Here is an 18,380-nt window from a genome sequence, read left to right on the forward strand (position 1 = left end):
CGCTTTGTTTTTTCTTTCGCATACAAAATGCAAGATCAATTTCTTTCCGTTTAGGATGTACCTCAACTCTTGATCCATTGGTTTGTGTAAATAACTGAGGGACAATTGATAAAAGACGAAAGAGTAGGAAGAATATTTATGCATACGAGACCGGAGCGTTAACTCTCATCGATCTCTTGTAAAATAAGGTTAATAAAACTCATTCAGATATAAATGAAATAGGTCGTTAAGCTCGATTCAATTGAGCATTTCGGAGAGGTGAATCCAGCTGACGAGTTTAATCACGATCCTCAAAAACTGGACATCACTTGTAATCGTTTATCAGTGTACTCAGCCTCATAATTATGGAAAAGGACAGTAATATGAAATTTTCGTTTTTTAAAGCTTTCAACTGGCAAACAGAACATTTATTGTCCAGATTGATTTCATATATGTGTTCAAAGACCTAGATGAGATCGTAAATCCTCAAAATCCATAACAGATTTTAAGTTTATATACCGGGATGAATAATCAGAGTAGTTTAGAAGAGAGAGACAAGAATATTACTGTATATTTTGATATCGCCCTTTCTGCTTTGACTTGATCATTCGACTACGATATTGCGTGCTCCCTAAATCTGGTATCCTCAGTGGTAGCATAGTGGTTGCCATCGCTGCCCTCTTCATACCTGGCAGAAAGGCTGAGTTCCAGTCCCGTCAATGAGCTGCGAATTTTATAGACACGCTTTGCAAAGTGGGTGAGTTAGTCTGTCTCAGGCAAGGGCTCCATGGCTCTTTTCCTGGAAACTCCGTTTTTTTTATTTCAGCAAACCCACAATACGCGCAATTAGTGAAAATGATTCTTGTGCCCACAGTGTATAAAGTACCGTTTAAATAAGATGTGATTTTCAGTATTAAAAAAGTTTATTTATTTAATTTTTCCGTACAGTGTTTTTGTCAGAATTTTCTAAAGGCCAACGGTTGGTGTTGGACTAGTGGATTAGTGTAAAAGCACTGTGATATCACAAAACTCCTGTAACAGTCCAAGGACTATAAAGTTGACATTCATTTTAGTTCATTTTAGTTATAATATAAATTTTAATTCATATTTTCATTGAGCGTTCCCGAAATCACGCGACGAATATAACTGGAAAGGAAATCAAGCAATTAGGATTGAGCAAGCCACGCTAACAGTGGGAGATTGCTCGAACAACAGGTGGCTCTGAGCGAGTTGCAATTCCGATTTTGAGTAAGACGGAGCAATCCGGAGGTCAGTTACTCTGAACAGGTAACGCATTTCATCCACTACATTATATTTTAGGTATTGGTTAAAGCGGATTAGAAGAGTACGGTCGCTGTCCACTCCAATTCCTGATGCACACAGTCCCGTTGCCCGTTCGTTTACTTCGCTTTGTTCTTTTTAATCCGGTATCAGTCGCAGCACCTTTCTTCCAGTGTCTCAGACGTCAGTGACAGATCCACCTTACCCACCCTTGTCATGCTCCGTATGGATGAGGCTGTCACACCCTGTCCGAGCTGTGGCGCTGTGGTTGTGGCTTCTCTCAAAGTGTACACGACTGTGGTACCATCGGCAGCTTTCGTAACAGTTTCCGAATTATCCAAACAACCCTCGTACTCGTCGCTCTGTCTTCTCACGGAGAGTTTTCCGCTTGTGTCTGGACGGGGAAAAATTAATCTCGCCCTTTCCGAGGAGGCTAAAAACCCACGTGATTCTTCCCGCCAAGGGGATATCGTTGAATCGTGTGCCGTCGCGTGCGGGAGCGTCGTCGAACAGGTAAGATACCGACTTGTTGCTTAAGTGTGTGTGTGTGTGTGTGTGCGCGCGTGTACGTGCGTCCGCGCGCTGGGGAATTTCGGAGCTGCGGTATAAATAGCGCTCCTTCGTGCTTTTCTCTTTTCATTTTAGCCCCGACGTTAACAGGACGCCATTTTTCTAATATACGGCTGTTGTACACCTTCTGTGGCGAAACCCAGGTGGAGGATGCGAGACGCACAGCGAGATGACAGCCGGCTTTCAAGTTTCAGGTAATGTTCAGATTCGCTGGACGCAACAGGTGTGCGAAGTGGCCTTCAAACATCGCGTGGTTCGAATTTATCCGTAGACGATTCGAATTTCTCTCGAAGACTGTGACCGTTGCTGTGTCGGTACTTTGTGTGGGGTCTTAATGAAATCAGGGTATTCGTAAACACGAATTAATACGAGGAGAATTCCTTATTTCGTGCTAAAGAGCTGCTTCCAGCCAAGGCATCGATCGATGGATAATACATGTTAGAGGAGGCTGTGGTAATAACCCAGTTACATATGTTAGGTAAGCAGCATGTTTTCTAATGTTCCTGTTTCGCTGCAAACATTACAAAAATGGCCCATTTTTTTTTCTCTTTCTCAGCCGATGATATTCTGTGGATAAATTTTATCTCCCTTTATCGAAAGTATGTTTTTGTGCCCCTTCTCGATTCGTCTTCCATTACTTGTTGGGCTTTCCCTTTATCAATGAAATTCAAACTTAGAAAAACTCTGTGGTTATGCATTTGTTTAACGTGTACCTGTGCATAGACTTCTTTTAAATAATACCGTACCCAAAATGCTGAAGTAACTTTCAACGTAATATTATTATTGATTTGTTTATTAATTCTGAATAACTACATTTTAAAGCTAATAAGAGTTCTTTTTTCAGTGCATTTTCAATTACTTCGTCCTGGCTCCCTTTATTTGTCTTTCTTTCGCTTATAAAGTGTTCTTGGACTACTACTCTCTGATCGAGAGATGCCCATAATACAAATATATTTTTCTTTTTTCTCATAAACAATTCCAAACGCTTCAACATATCCCATCCAGCTGTCACATACCCGAGAAGTTCCACCCGAATTCTCTCTGCTAAAAATAATAATAATTACTGTTAGATTTCTCTGTTCTTAACGAGTCTCTTTTTTAATTGGCTTTATAAATAGTTGCAGACATCCACGCAAGATTCCAGTCACTCACTTTCATGAATGAAGGATTAAAATTTCATTAGTTGGTTTCTGGCTTTCACTTATTAGAATTCTGTTGTTTATTAATTTTCAGTGTTGTGTATTGGCCTACGAACACAGATATTCTGCGGACTCAAGAGGATTGCAAATCAATAGGCGATGGAATGTACATCTGATATGACTCAAGGAGTAAATCCATGGGGATCGAAGGAGTGGACTATCTTGTTGCGCAACATTTGTGAACTTTTACAGAAAGTTCTTTATATAGCCAATCTCTGCATAGCCATTAATTGATTTAAATTCCATTAGACCCAGAACTGCAAAACCGTTGTTACCAGGAAGAAATCACGAAATTTTCAGATAAATGATTATGAGAAGTTAAATATTATGATAAAAATATACAGGGTGAGCATAAAATAACTTCAAACAATGAGTTTAATGATATTAATCATAATCATCGCGCAGTAATTCGTGAAATACAAATTATACATAAGAGGCCTTTATAAATAAAGATATCTGGGTAAGGCAAAATAATACAAGGAAGCTGGCTTTTCTGCGCCAAAAAAAAAAAAAAAAAAAAAAAAGAACCGAGAATATTCGTTCTTTTTCCATTTTCACATGGTAACCATCTAGTTCTGCGTTGAACTTAGCCCGACTCATTGCCTCTTACATGTTGGGAGGCAACTTATTCCGATATGCGACAACCGGCTGCCAATATGTGAACTTCTAGATCCAGTCTTTCTACTATTTCCGGGATTTTATTTATCACGCTTAATTCTTGTCTCAGTTATGAGAGAGAACACATTCCGCATTCATTTTATTCAATTCTTTATGCACTTCATTCTGATCTGCCCTTAGATGTCTAGTTATCAAACTTTACAGCCGCCCTTTATATGTGCATCGATTTGCCTTCATCACTAATTTGTGGTCCTTTTCTGAACCCTCTCCAGAAGTTTTAAGTGAGGCCTCCGGACTTGAATACAATATCCCAACTATGGTATAACCATCATCTTGTACAGAGGGACAATGACACTCTAGGAAAGGCCTTATAAATCATGGATAAGACACCCTGTGCCTTCTTTGTTGCCTGTTTACACTGCATGGAAAATTTCAAAATTTCATGTCAGATTGAATTATGACACCTAAGTATTTTTTCGTCTTGAATCGCTTTTAGCTCCCCTTCCCCTATCGACTCGAGGATTTCTATTCCACAAATCCATATATTTGGAATAATTAAACTTTAGTTGCTATTTTTCGAACCATATATGCAACCCATCCAAGTCTGTTCGTTAACAAGTTGAGCCATGGCTTGACTCAAGTTATTAATCATCCTTCCCAACTTCAAATCATCAGCAAGTTTGGACAGCTTTCCTTGGATACTCTTCTAAATATCATTAATAAAAAAATCAAGGGACTCAACGCCAAATCCTCAGGGAGCCTACTTGTTACTTTGGTCTCTGAAGACTTACATCCCCCTGTTTCATATCCTTTATCAACCTGTACAGGATTTTACCAATTATTATTATTTCTGATTGGGGTTTCCACCTCGAGACGGGTATTGCTACCAGTGACACAGGTTGGTTGTTGTTATGTCTGGTGTTACTGATTGTAGAAGAACTCTCTCACTATCCTAGGTGTTAAGGATTGCGACTTTCTGAAGTGCCTTGTAGGTGTTCGCTGGGAGACCTATTGCTGCTAGGCTGTTATGTAGGGTCTTTGGCACCATACCTGTGGTTGACACGATGACCGGGATGGTTGTAACTTGTTGCCTATGCCACATCTCTTTGACCTCCTATCTTAGGTTCTTCTTCTTATTATTATTATCAGTTTATTCAACAAACACCACTGTACAAAAGTTATCTAGGAGGGTGGCTCATACATACATCCAACAAAACTTATTAGATAGTTATATAGAATCAACTATCAGAAAATACATGAATAAAGAAGAATAACTACAGTCATTTTGAATGTCATAGTCATTCTGCTGAACGGAATATCCTCAGTCCTCTAAGTCTTTTGAAGACACTATAAAGCGTTCATTACAGGTTTTTATGAGTTCATAGGCGTTTGGTCTTTTGCTGTGAAATTCTTCTTTCTTGAAATGCATTATTTATTATATATGTAGTTTAGTGTACAGCTCCACTGCAATGAACTTCCTGTAGGTTTTGTCATGGCAGTACCTGTTCTGGTCGATTTTGAAGTCCCTAAAGAGCTCCAGAGTATTGGCAGAAAACATCCGCCTTAATCCCTCCGTGTGATGGACAACGCTACGGAGACAATGAGGGTAGTGGAGCTGGGCCCTCGAGCGGGGCCTGACTACAAAATTTTCAATTTGAGGGGGATCTAAACTCCCAGTCAGTGGTTGTGTTACAGTGCAGATGTTACGTAGGGTGACCATCGGAGCTACGTTTAAGTGTGTATACAGTATGGATTTTGAAATTGTAAAGGGCTTCCCGGAAATACTATTCAGCCACCGGAGCACCCAGTATTCCAGGCTGAGAAATTTCCTAATATAAGTATTTGTGGCAGAGGACCAAATTGTCGAAGCATATAGGAATACAAGAACGATACATCTTTGGATATATTGAGTCACTAGTTGCTGGTTTCGAATCCCAGTTATCTCCTGTCGTAGAGCCCATATGGCAGCAAGAGTTTATGATCTGTTATTCTGAAAGTGGGGCTTAGAGGGGAACAGGCACTCTGTGTGTTATCAGTTGTTGTTTGTTATTTGGTTTTTAGGCGCATTAGCAACTTAGGCCAGATTGCTCCGATGTGTTATCAGACACTCACTCTAAAACACTGATGGATCCAATATCTTTCTATTTCAGAAGATTTAGGAGAAGTCCGGATGGCCTGCCTCTCTAAAATCCAATCATGCACACCTTCTCGATGGTGACGTAACAGGGCTTAACCAATTAGCTTGTTATCCCACATCTACAAGTTGTTCACAAGGGTCATTACTAACAGATTATAAAGAATACTTGATGAGAATCAACCGAAAGAGCAAGCTGCCTTTAGGACAGGATTCTCAACTATGGATCACCTTCATGTAATATCACGGCTAATGGAGAAAGCAAATGAATATAAAACACCATTATGCCTGGCATTTGTGGATTATGAAAAGGCATTTGACTCCATACAGCATAAGGCAATGTTTCGGGCACTGGAAAGACAAGGCATAAGATACCTCATATATTATGGATTTGAAGAAAATATATGAGAATGCTACCTCCTTTATTAGACTAGACAAAGACAGTAGGAAATTTAAAATTGAGAAAGGAGTTCGACAAGGAGACACAATATCCCCGAAATTGTTTACTGCTACCCTTGAGGGAGCTTTCAGAAGATTAGACTGGTCGCAGAAAGAAGTCAATGTGAATGAAGAGTACCTAAACCATTTACGATTTGCAGATGACATTGTGGTCATAAGCCACGATCCCAAAGAATTAGAGGAAAATCTTAATCAGTTATGCACAGTTAATAAGGATTTTGGACTAAAGATGAATATGGCTAAAACAAAAGTAATGATGAACAAGTATGCCACAGAAAGGGATATAATGATTGAAGGAGCAGTAATTGAAAAGGTGGAGTCGTATACTTATCTGGGACAAGTTATTAGCTGTAATAATGATAAATGGCTGGAAGTCAAGAGAAGAATAAATTTTGGATGGATAGCATTCAGGAAATATAGTCACATACTGAGGAGAAATATCCCAGGTTGTCTGAAACATAAAATAATAAGCTAATGTATACTACCCACCATTTCTTATGAAGTGAAACTTGGGCACTCACCAAAAGAATGGAAGAGAAGCTGAGAACAACACAGCGAAGAATGGAACGAATTATATTGGGAATCAGACTGTTAGCTAAGAAGAGAATCACATGGATTAGGCAGCAAACTCAAGTAAAGGACATTCTTATTTAAACTAAAGAACTAAAATGGTCTTGGGCAGGACACATAGCTCGAAGACATGATGACAGGTGGATTAAGAAAATAACAGAATGGTACCCACGAGGAGCTAGAACAAAACCTGGAAGACAACAACGGAGATGGACAGATGAAATTCATAAGTTTGTGGGTAGTAAATGGATGGCCATTGCACAAAACAGAAGGAAGTGGAAAGTTACTGGAGAGGCTTTCATCCTGAAGTGGATTGAAAATGGCTGATGATGATATTCTGAAAGTGTCTTTGGAAGGTAAGGCCCTCGTCCCATGTCACTCCTAGATCGGTGTATGGGCTGACTTTCTTAATCTGTACTTCATTAATAGATAATTCGATTTGATTTTTTATCTTCTTATTAGTTATTGTCAGTTGTGCGGACTTGTCAGAGTTTAGCCATAAACCTATTTTACCTAAGTATAAATGCAGCTCATAAAGCATCAGTATCCACGCGTTGGGGTGGATAGTGACGTCGGATGCAAGAGTTCTTTCGTTAGAGACAATAAAATATTTTATATAATCAGCATAAGTAAATTACGATTCTGCGCTAGGAAGGGCTCCAGTAACTTCAACTTTGAACCTTATATAGAAGTTCTGTATCATTTTAAGTGAGATCTCCAGACCTTAATACAATATTCTAAATGTGATTCTGAATGAATAGAATGAGCATTGTTTCCTTCATGTAATTTTTTGTTCTTAAATGACTTCAATAATTGAGGCACTTTTTACTCTTGTCTTTATAAAAAATGAGGCGCAATATGGCCTAAATAGCCCTTGCGCCAGAAATACCAATATAAAAAATTGTTCCCCGACCCGGATTGCTTGTAGAACTTTAGAAGAGAAAGATAAAGAAGAGGTCTGGTCCATGTATCCTGAAACACTCAACTCCCGATAACTCAGCATAGAAAATAATCCAAACTGTTTAAGATGTTGCATAAACATTAAGTTGAAACATTTTCAGTGCTAGAGATGTCACTTGATTTCTAAATATTCCACAGGAGACTGTTTCAGTTCATGAGGCGAAAGATAAGGTAACCGTTGCACAAGGTAACATCTGTCGAATCAACAACTCCGAGCCACGTAAGTAGGATGGACTGTGTTATTACTTGTTTATCAAGATTTGGTGCAAACCCACGCTAATCAACTAAAAGACGCTGTTGTCCGACGTGAGCTTTTACAGAAAATTATGATTTCGACTTTTATTGTACTGCAACACCCACAGTTGTGTTATTTGAACAAAGGATCGCTGTTTACGTTGAACTTCCTATCCATAATGAAAATGGTATTGTGATGGTTTTTGACTAGTCCTTATTTTTTTTCGGAAGCAGCGAATGGTGTACTCAAGACTGCTACAATAGCTGGAGAAAATATGTCAACAGGTTATCGGGGATTGTTTTGTTAATATTAACGAAGCATTCATCATATAATCATATTGTAGCAAGATGGGGAGTTACTTCATTGCTATTGAAGCTTAATTAGTTTTCTAAGATACATTCCGAAAAATGTCGTTGGCCAAGATTTCATATTAAGTGGCCTCAATGATGCTCTTATTTAAATCTCCGCAAATTTTGACCATGGGGTTTCTTGAAAGACCATGAAACATATATTAGAAGTGAAACATGCCATCATTATACCATTAGAAAAGACGCTTTCAGTATCCATCCAGGGCAATGAACTATTTTGTTTCACAACTAGCTTAATAATCGAAAATGAAATTAAAAATGGCTTTGCAGGGACCATAGCAATATAACATATTTGGTGTATTAGTTCGTCGAGATTACTAATCATACCAGATAATTTGAGTTAAAACTACAGTATCAAAACAATTCGGAAAGTATTCGAAATCGCATGGTTCAAAACTCGACACCTTTTGTCATTTTGATTGGTTGGCTCATTAGTGATCTGTACAGTTCTTTCTACTTTCTCTATGAAATATGTTTTCTTTAATCTTTGAGTGGAAAGGAAAAATGAAACTGTAATCTGCATGACTTTTTTAGCTTTAATTTTTTCTTATTATCAGCATCACGTATTCATGAGATTCCACATTTCAATATCAGTATTGAACAACGTGATCTTCATAATTTTCTGTTTCCCGCATTTCAAATGAGAACATTCAAAAGTATATCAATAACAATAGTGCCGAGATTGCTTGGGTTAAATAATTTATGAAATAAATCTTAAATCAGGAGATCCGATATCAATAAAATCGTGAAAAGTTTCCATTATGTGTTTTATCTTTCAAATTCCCAACTTTGCCATGTGAAGCACGAAGTTTAGTACTAAAAGAGAAGGAAAGAAAAATCATAGCGAAGATAAAGAACGAATAACTGTGGGCTTCGAACTTGGGAGAAGGTTTAGAAAGAGCAAAGTTCATTTCGGAAATTTTGTAAAAGTTAGCTAACTTATAAGCAGAAACGGTAGACAGTCTCCAAATTTTAACAAGTAATACTAAGTTATGAAGTTAAAGTTAGGTATTATCGAATCAAGTGTCTCAGAAGTTAAACCAATTAACCTACTGACATGAAATTTGGTATAAAGCCCTGTAAGGTTTAGCATTATAATGGCTAAATGATGTGAGGAAGAGGAGTCTTTTCTGCTCCAACAAAACAACAAAAATGGAGAATATCTTAAATAAGTTCTGAATTGAGCGATCGTTTCTTTGGGGAGGGGGAATTGGGAGTAGGCTGTGAAATCGAAAATGAGTCAAAAATCTTTCCGAGGACCAAAGAGGCAAAGCTAAAAATTTAGTATAGATCTGACTTTTCCTTCTGCACAACTTTCATTTATATGAGAGTTGCTTCTGGGGTTACCTGTGAATATTATACATGTGAATTACCTGTGAAGACTATACACAGGTAACCCCAGACTTGGATGGAAGCTAAAATACCGGATTTCCATCGGTCTGATTCTAAAAAGTTCATAAGGGTCCAACAAAGTCTTCAGAAGTGGCATTTAATCTAGCTACGAAACAATATTAAACTATTCGGTGGTATCGAGGGGATATTTTATTTTTCAATTTACCATTTATTAATTTTCTAATTTAATCCACTCATATTTTAATAAAATTGATGAAAGATTGTACTCTACTGATGATTATCCGCATAGACCATTTCGGTTTTCTAACATTTCTACGTTAAGGTGCTTTTAAAATAAGGATTGCGTGATAGTGTTGTCATTTTACTGAATTCTAATTTTATTTTAATCTCATAATCGCTAAAATTAAGCACGTCTAAGGTTGAAAAGTCAACTGGTAATTTACTCACGTATTTCTTTTTTTGGTAGCGTGTTTACAAGATGTTAAGGATTGCACGCGATGACCCAACTTGGCAAAAAGATTATTAATGTTCAGAGGTTTCGCAACTGTTTTCCGATCGCTCAATACTAGTGTCAGATAGGCACCATGTGTCGCTATCAATTTGACAAACGGATTTGCTGGTCCACTAAAACCTTCACACGCATGGAACTCAGTCTGACAATAAGCCTTCTACAACAAAATTATGCAATTTATTGTCAGTGGTGTCGTGTTTATTGGTTGTTACCTTGTGTGCGTGAAGAACTACTTTAGCGCACTTCTGGGAAGGACAGGAAAATATAATTTATTATTTCTGACACGTCAGTCTCCTTGTGTTCTTTATCAGCTGTTGCAATAACTGTAAAACAGTAAGAAAATAGATAATTTCATATTTTCATTAATGCCTTGTATCCATTGGCATTGACGAAATATTCTGTTTCTTATCTTATATTATTTACTTCTTTTTAAACTTATCTAATGTCTTGTTTTTAGGCTAAATGTCAAAAACGTAATGAAGTAACATATCAGGTTCGTACTTTTTAAATAATTCAATCCAACAGCGAATTAATAGTAAGTAAACTACCTTGTTTCAGAATTCAGAAAAGATTATCCAAGAGAGTCAAGTGACTCGATGGTATGCTTAAAGAGGCGAGTGAAACTGCCAACTCGTCACATTCTAAGCACATAATGAAAGTTACACGCTTTGGGGGATGAGATTTCAGTCACAGTAACCCTCCCCTATATCATTCAAAACCTTGAGAGGAATAATCTCAAAATGGACTTCCTTAAGATGAGACGCTAAATGAACTATCAGAACACGGTTGTGATTAGAGGAATCTCACGAGATGGTGACCTGCTCATAAACTAATAATTTTAACATATCACAGTACACCGCAACGATTAAATGGATACTTAATATGCAATGTCAAGCCATACATCCTGAACCCCCTGCAGCGTTACCATGTCATAAGTTTGAGCATTTCAAACTGTTTATTGAGGAATCCCTTTTTTGTGCCCAGTGCAGATCACCACTTCACAATTGACAAGAACAGAACATGACATCACCTTCTTAAAGAAGTAAAACGACTCTGCCAATTCAGTCAAAAAATCCCTCTTTTTTTGCTCAAGTCACCCGAAAATACCAATCGGCGACACGCAAACAGACTTACCAATACTTTGGATAATAATCTGAGTGAATCCTTCTCAAATTATTCAAGGAAATTACTCGCCTCTCCATCACAGGAATAAACTACGATACCATCAGTCTCCATAGCTTCAGATTAGTGTGTTTTCTCTCGAGAACACTAAACTCGTTTGAGAAAACTTCTCTATCCAACCAAGAGCGTAAGAAAATGCAAAATATCGAAGCGTCCAACTCCCGTGCAATGAAATGGATGTAAATAGGAAAATCCCACCACATTATATCGTATTCCAAATGTTTGTCGAAGAACAGCATTCCTGAAAAAAAAATATGAAAACGAAGCAAGACATGCATTAAGCTACAGCCCTTCGGAAACAGTTCGAAAGACATAACAAGAAGCTAATTAGAGATATACTCATTCATTGGAGCTGTCGAGATTTCCACGCCAAAGTCAGCGATCACTTAAATGGACCTGTGGTCAATTTCACCACACCCTCTGTATAAAGTCACTGAAGTCAGAACTAACTTACTGTTCACTGTATCTTTACTTGGAGACCTGCACATATTCTAAACTTCGGAATTCGCAAAATATTACTGACTTCATTACTCTACTAGAACTCTTTCCTTCATGAATCTCCTTGAAATGTTTCTTGAGATTTTTCCCTCAAAAATCGTGTATTAGGTTAGTACACGATTTTCTGCAGCTGTATTTCGAAACTGACCTACTGTGATGCAGATCTGATGTGAATAATTATTTCATACTCACCTAAACTGAATTTTATTCACACGGTTATCCACAACAGCTCCACTGACTACTGGTTCAGGCATATGATTGCTATCGTTAGCTTGTCATATTGCTATTATCTCTCTCAAGTTACTAATGCAAATAGCCTACTTTTCGATCTTTTCACAAATACGGATGAAACATTGTATGTTAACTTCACAGGACCGGCGCTAGTGGTGCTCAAGTGAGGCACTTACCACAGGCGCTGCCTAAAATAGGCGCTGCTGGATGCGCTACTGCATATACGTGTTAAGATACGATATGAATCAGGCGCCACAAACTCTAGCGCCGTTTCTATAACCGCACAGATAACGCTGAACACTTCGGTGTGAGTTTTTTCTCTAAACTTCTGTAATGACATTTGAAATCGAAAATTTCTCAGAGGATTATCAATTTTCCAGCAATAAGAAGACGTGGTAAAAATTTGTTGCAATTGCTTAAGGAATGTGACACTGGGTTGGACTACACCTGTTTTGAAATGGGGCCGTAGCTTGAACATGTTTTTGACTTGTACCTTTTAAACTAAACTTTGACTGGTTTGACTATTGGGAAATCACCTCCTGAACTTAAATTTGCTTGTTTCTCCTGGGTTGCATTTGAAAATAACTTGTGTGAGCGCCCTAATTTTTTTTCTGTTCCCTGTTTGTAGGGTGGGATTTCTCTTGCTGGATTATCTGATGGCCATCAGTTTGGGCAATTCATGGTATGGGATTAGTTGGTATCCACAGGACTTCTTGCTTGCCTCCATGTGGATGCGGGATGATTTTTCTCTTCTTTTAGGTGCAGAACTGCACGATGCCTGTGCTGGACTCCTCAGTACGAGATTTTTCGGCACTCATAGGTTTAGCTTTAGTGCGCTGGATCTTGTTGATCCTACCCCACTTAGTAGGGCAGTATAGTTGTGGCCCGCCTTCTCGTGACATATACAGGTGCTGAGAATATGTAGCAGTACATGCCACGAGAAGGCATGTTCATTTCGAGATAGTTGATTCCTGATTGCATCAAGGCCAGAAACAACTAAATGACACACATCACATAAATATAAGACTGTACTCATTTGTGGCCATTTTACAGAGTCCTGTATTATCACCCTGTTCTGTGGCGGAGTTGAACTAACGTTCAGCAGCCGCCTTACATAAGGTACAACACGTATCCGTGTATATCCATACTATCTTCAGAATAGACAGAATCCAACATAGCACAATTCATGAGGAAGTTGCAGCTGTCATCAATCTACACATACCCAGATAACCATCAACACTTCCTTGGAAGTACATACCAATACCATCAAAATTAAGTTCAGGACTAAACGAAATTTTTAGAAATCCGGCTTCACCGGATTCACTTACATAGTTTTTAATTATTCTTCTTTCTTTTATTTCGATGACAACCAAGGATTGGATGTGTACACTTCTGTTTCCTTGCGCCCATTTAACTCAGTCAACTTTTATCTACTTCCCTCCCTTTTAATTTTTCAATTTAACAATTCAACTTAAACATTAACCACGCTACCTAAGTAAACCATCGCAGATTAATTTCAAGGTGAGTACCGCTTTTTAAGCTTTCGCTATTCTTTTCTAGTTCAGGACTAAATTGAGAATCTATTATTAGCGATGTCAGATTGAAAATCATGGGATCCGTGGACCAAAAATTAACAGCATTAGATTTAGAAACAATATTTCAGCAATCCTCGCCTAGTGCGGCAGTCACATATGTTACAGAGAAAATATTTCACTCTGTCGAACCTTTTCCAATACAAACGAGCTCGCAGGAACGCAAAATGTGTTAGACTGTTGAGCCAAAATGCCTGGTACGTTTCCCTTCAAGGGTAAAGCATGTATTCCCTTTGGGAAACAGCAAAATGAGCAGCAGATACTATGATGATAATAATAATTAGTATTAGTATTAGTAACGGCCGCATGGTGCAAGAAAGCCTATGGCTTATGCTGCACCAGCCAAAAAAAAAAAAAAAAATCCGAACAAAACAATGATAAAAACAAAAAATAAATAAATAACTAAATAATAATAATTAATAAATAAAAAAAAAATAAAATAAAAAATAAATAAAAAGGAAATTAAACCTATCATCCTATGTGCTTCCCTTACCCGAAAGTACTATCCAGATGACCTTTGAATTTCCCCAAACTGTCGGCCTCTACCACCCATGAAGGCAACTTATTCCAGTAATTTATAACTCGCTGGCTAAAATAAAACTTCCTGCAGTCCAATCTAAACATTTCCCCCCGTAACTTGAATTTATGTCCCCTAGTTCTAGCATCATTTATAATCTTGAAAATTTTGTCCTCATTCATTTTACTGATGCCTCTCAGAGCCTTAAACACCTCAATCAAATCTCCTCTAAGGTGTCTAGTTTCCAAACTCTGCAACCCACATATTCGAAGTCTTTCTTCATAAGGACGCCCCTTTGCCGATCTCACCAGGCGAGTTACCCTTCTTTGCACCCTTTCAAGAAGCTCGATGTCTTTCTTCAGGTGCGGTCTCCATACTTGAACACAGTATTCCAAGTGTGGTCTAACATCAGCCTTATATAATGGGATTATCACGTCCCTATCTCTACTTGCAAAAGTTCGATAGATCATCGATAGGACACCATGGGCCTTCCTTGCAACCTGTTTACAATGCTCAGAGAATTTCATGTCTGACCGTATCGTAACACCCAAGTCCCTTTCCTCCAGTACTGGCTTTAGTTGAACTCCACCAAGTGAATACGTTTTTTTGGGATTACTGTTTCCCAGGTGTAATACCTTACACTTTGTTGGATTAAAGCACAGCTGCCATTTTTCTGACCATTCCTGAAGTCTATCTAGGTCTCTCTGAAGAAGCTCAGCTTGACAGTGATCATTAACTACTCTCCCAATTTTAACATCATCTGCAAATTTAGACATCACGCCCTCTATCCCTTCATCAATGTCGTTTATGAAAATTAAAAACAACAGTGGTCCTAATACTGATCCTTGGGGAACTCCACTTCTTACATCAACCCAATCTGAGGAATAGCCATTTATCACAACCCTCTGCCTCCTGCCCTGAAGCCATCCTTCTATCCATCTAAGGATTTTCCCAGTGATTCCAACCTGTTCCAGCTTATAAAGCAACCGCTCATGTGGGACTGAGTCAAAAGCTTTGCTGAAATCTAAATAAACAATGTCGAAATTATTCCCTAAATCCAGCTCGTGAGTGACCCTTTCGAAATAGCGAACCAGATTTGTTAAACATGATTTTCCCTTTACAAAACCATGCTGAGTATCATTGAGAATTTCAATTCGATCCAAATGATCCTGAATTCCACCCTTGATCATTGCCTCCATGATTTTCCCTACTACTGAAGTCAGACTGACAGGTCGATAATTTCCAACTTCACTTTTAGAGCCACCCTTATGTATGGGAGATACATTTGCACTTTTCCAATCCAAGGGAATCTCCCCAGAGTCTAATGATGCTCGCATAATTAGCCTCAATGGTTCAATGCACTCGCTTTCCGCCTCTCTTAAGATTATAGGGTATATTCCATCAACTCCAGGAGCTTTACTGGTCTGTAGGCTCGAGAGTTTTTTCATTAAATAATCTTGTGAAATTTCAATATCATTAATTACATATTTTTTAACTTCGCTCCCACAATTTCCCTTTGCCACAAAAGGCTTTTCATTTGTAAATATCGATGCAAAATAACTGTTGAGTTCATCTGCAACGGCAGCTGGTGTATTTATTACTATCCCATTTCCCTTACGTAAAGGTCCGATCTGGTTTGTCCTGCTCTTCTTGGCATTTATATATGTGAAGAATTCTTTATCCCCCCTCTTTGCTCTGTTTGCTAGTGATTTCTCATAAACTGCCTTTGCCTGTCGAACCTTTTCTGTGGCTCTATTACACATCACCTTGTAGCTGTTATAGGCTTCAGTACTTTTTATTGTTCTGTAACCTTTCCATGTCACCTTTTTCTGCTCAAGTAATGCGGCAACTTCACTAGTCATCCAGCTTGGAACCCTCCTCGTGGAGTATTTTTTTAATGGTATATACGCATTCAAGGCATCTGTGATTAATGTTTTAAAAGCGTACCACAGTTCAAATGTATTCATTCTCTGCGCGATATCTACCCAGTTAATAGAGGCCATGTAGTACCTTAAGGCATCGTAATTTCCTTTTCTGAAATTAAAACCCATTCCTTTGCCTTTTACTTCTGCTACCTCTCTCGTCATCATCCACCGTAGAACTCCGTGATCACTTCCTGCTACTGGTTCCTCTACCCTGTTATGTCATCCGATTCATGTGTGATGATGAGGTCTAGGATATTCTTTTCTCTAGTACTTTCCCTGACATGTTGATACAAATAACAGTCATCTAGTTGATTTAAAAATTTTGTTCCCCATGTCGAGTTTCCTTCCCATTTATTCCAATCAATTAGAGGCAAATTGAAATCACCCATAATAAGGCATTGACGCTTACTTGCTCATTCCATTTGCATGTAGAGGCTTTTGTCATAATCTTCACAATCACCTGGTCTGTAGATTACTCCTACTCGCATTATACCTTTGTTTCCAACTATCTCACACCATACAGACTCTATACTAGCATGTGAAACGTCTGAATCCGGGAAAGCTATCGTCGCACTCAGGCTGCTTCTGATAAGAAGCATTACCCCACCACCCCTTCTATCTAACCTATCCTTCCTAAATACATTATACAAGCCGTACTGAAACTCATCATCCCCAATTTCCGGGTGGCACCACGTCTCTGTAAGCCCTATTATGTCCGCGTTACTTGTTTTAACCAGCAGTTCGAATTCGCTCATTTTATTGACGACACTTCTAACGTTACTGTATAAACAATTAAGATTTACTGTTCTTGTATATTTAACAACCCTAACACAACCCTTGAAGTTTTTTAGGCTCTCGTCCCTGATATTAGCTACCCGCTCACGTGAAACGTTTCTGCCCCAGAACATCTAGATAATACGTCCAGTTGGGGTAACAGATAAGAACTCTTAAGGTATGTGCAAGAGTTACATTGACCAATATTATCAGATAAACGCGTGTCAGTATTACCCACATCCCCCCTAACTAGCAGTTTCCCTGAACCTTTAAGGTATCCTCAATAATACTGGCAAAAACTTTTGCACCACCTTTGTTTAAGTGTATCCCGTCTCTACAAAACAAATTCCTTCTACCTACAAGTGTGGGCCATGCTGATAGAAATTTACCCCCTAAAGCCTTGCAGATTCCTTCAAGTCTTGAGTTAATCCACAAGGCTCTTAACATATAATCCCTCCTATCGTGTCTGGGCAGAATTGCAGACACATAGACATTATGGCCTAGCTCGCGACATTTCCTCAGCATGGTCCTGTATTTTTCCAACAAATCGTCAGATCGTGTACGTTTAATGTCATTTGTCCCCACATGAATAATAATATTTTCTTTACCCCCTTTAAAATCTGACAGTCTGTTGGTGACATCATCAATAGTTGCTCCCGGCAGACATACCCTGGTTCTCCTCCACCTATCTTTATTACAAAAAATATTCCCCGTTTCCCTGACAATGGAGTCTCCTAATAAAACAATGTCCTTTTTAACCAGAGTAGTTTGCACTTGGTTTTTCTGTTTTGAGGCTCGAATCGGGTGTGCATCACTTGGTAGATTGCTGGAGTTTTGAGTCCCTGACGAGCTCCCAGATGCATTATTTTCGAGGGCAAGCACTCGTTTTTTCAGGGACTCAAATTGTTCCATCAGTGCACCAAATTGTAGTTTAAGATCGGTGCACTCCTTACATCGATCACAAAGAAAAGAATCCCCAGGTGAGGTAGGATTAGTCACCAGGTCGACCTTGGAAAACATTCCACAGGTTCCACAACGGATTAAATCATGACTCACCCGTAAATCGCCATCTGGTATTTCCGTGTGAGTCACGATACCCTGTGACGTGTTTAAGGCAGATCTCGTAACTACCATTATAAAATTAAATAAATATCAATGAAAGTAACTTTAAAAAATTATATCTATAATATTATTAAAATCAAACAGTTACAGGAAAACCTATAACAAAATAATCCAACAATATCTAAATAAATCAAATATTTAAAAGCACTATCCAAAAGTAAACCACTTAACTGAGGAGCCCTGTCTAAGCGCGTCCGCTCACCTCGAATGCCAACCTCGAATTATAATAATAATAATAATAATAATAAAACGCTCTTGAGGAAACCGCCCACATTTCAGCAAAAACACCTTATTCTCCTATT

General features: G+C 38.4%; 1 protein-coding gene and 1 long non-coding RNA gene across 2 annotated transcripts in view; both read left to right on the plus strand.

Moving 5' to 3' along the window:
• Positions 1-1,485: 1,485 nt before the first annotated feature.
• Positions 1,486-1,926, plus strand: LOC150081083 (uncharacterized). The gene is made up of 2 exons (XR_016547358.1): positions 1,486-1,773; positions 1,906-1,926. It is a non-coding gene; the product is annotated as an uncharacterized LOC150081083 (long non-coding RNA).
• Positions 1,927-2,013: 87 nt separating this feature from the next.
• Positions 2,014-18,380, plus strand: part of LOC150081084 (SCY1-like protein 2) — a 258,800-nt gene continuing 242,433 nt past the window's right edge. The window contains exon 1 of the mRNA XM_090381945.1: positions 2,014-2,308. The gene's annotated coding sequence lies outside the window, so the exon portion shown is untranslated. The remainder of the gene's footprint in view (positions 2,309-18,380) is intronic.

The sequence above is a fragment of the Mastigoproctus giganteus genome, chromosome 9 (genome assembly GCF_048544385.1).
Source record: "Mastigoproctus giganteus isolate SK-2022 chromosome 9, ASM4854438v1, whole genome shotgun sequence".
In the NCBI taxonomy this organism is placed as follows: domain Eukaryota; kingdom Metazoa; phylum Arthropoda; class Arachnida; order Uropygi; family Thelyphonidae; genus Mastigoproctus; species Mastigoproctus giganteus.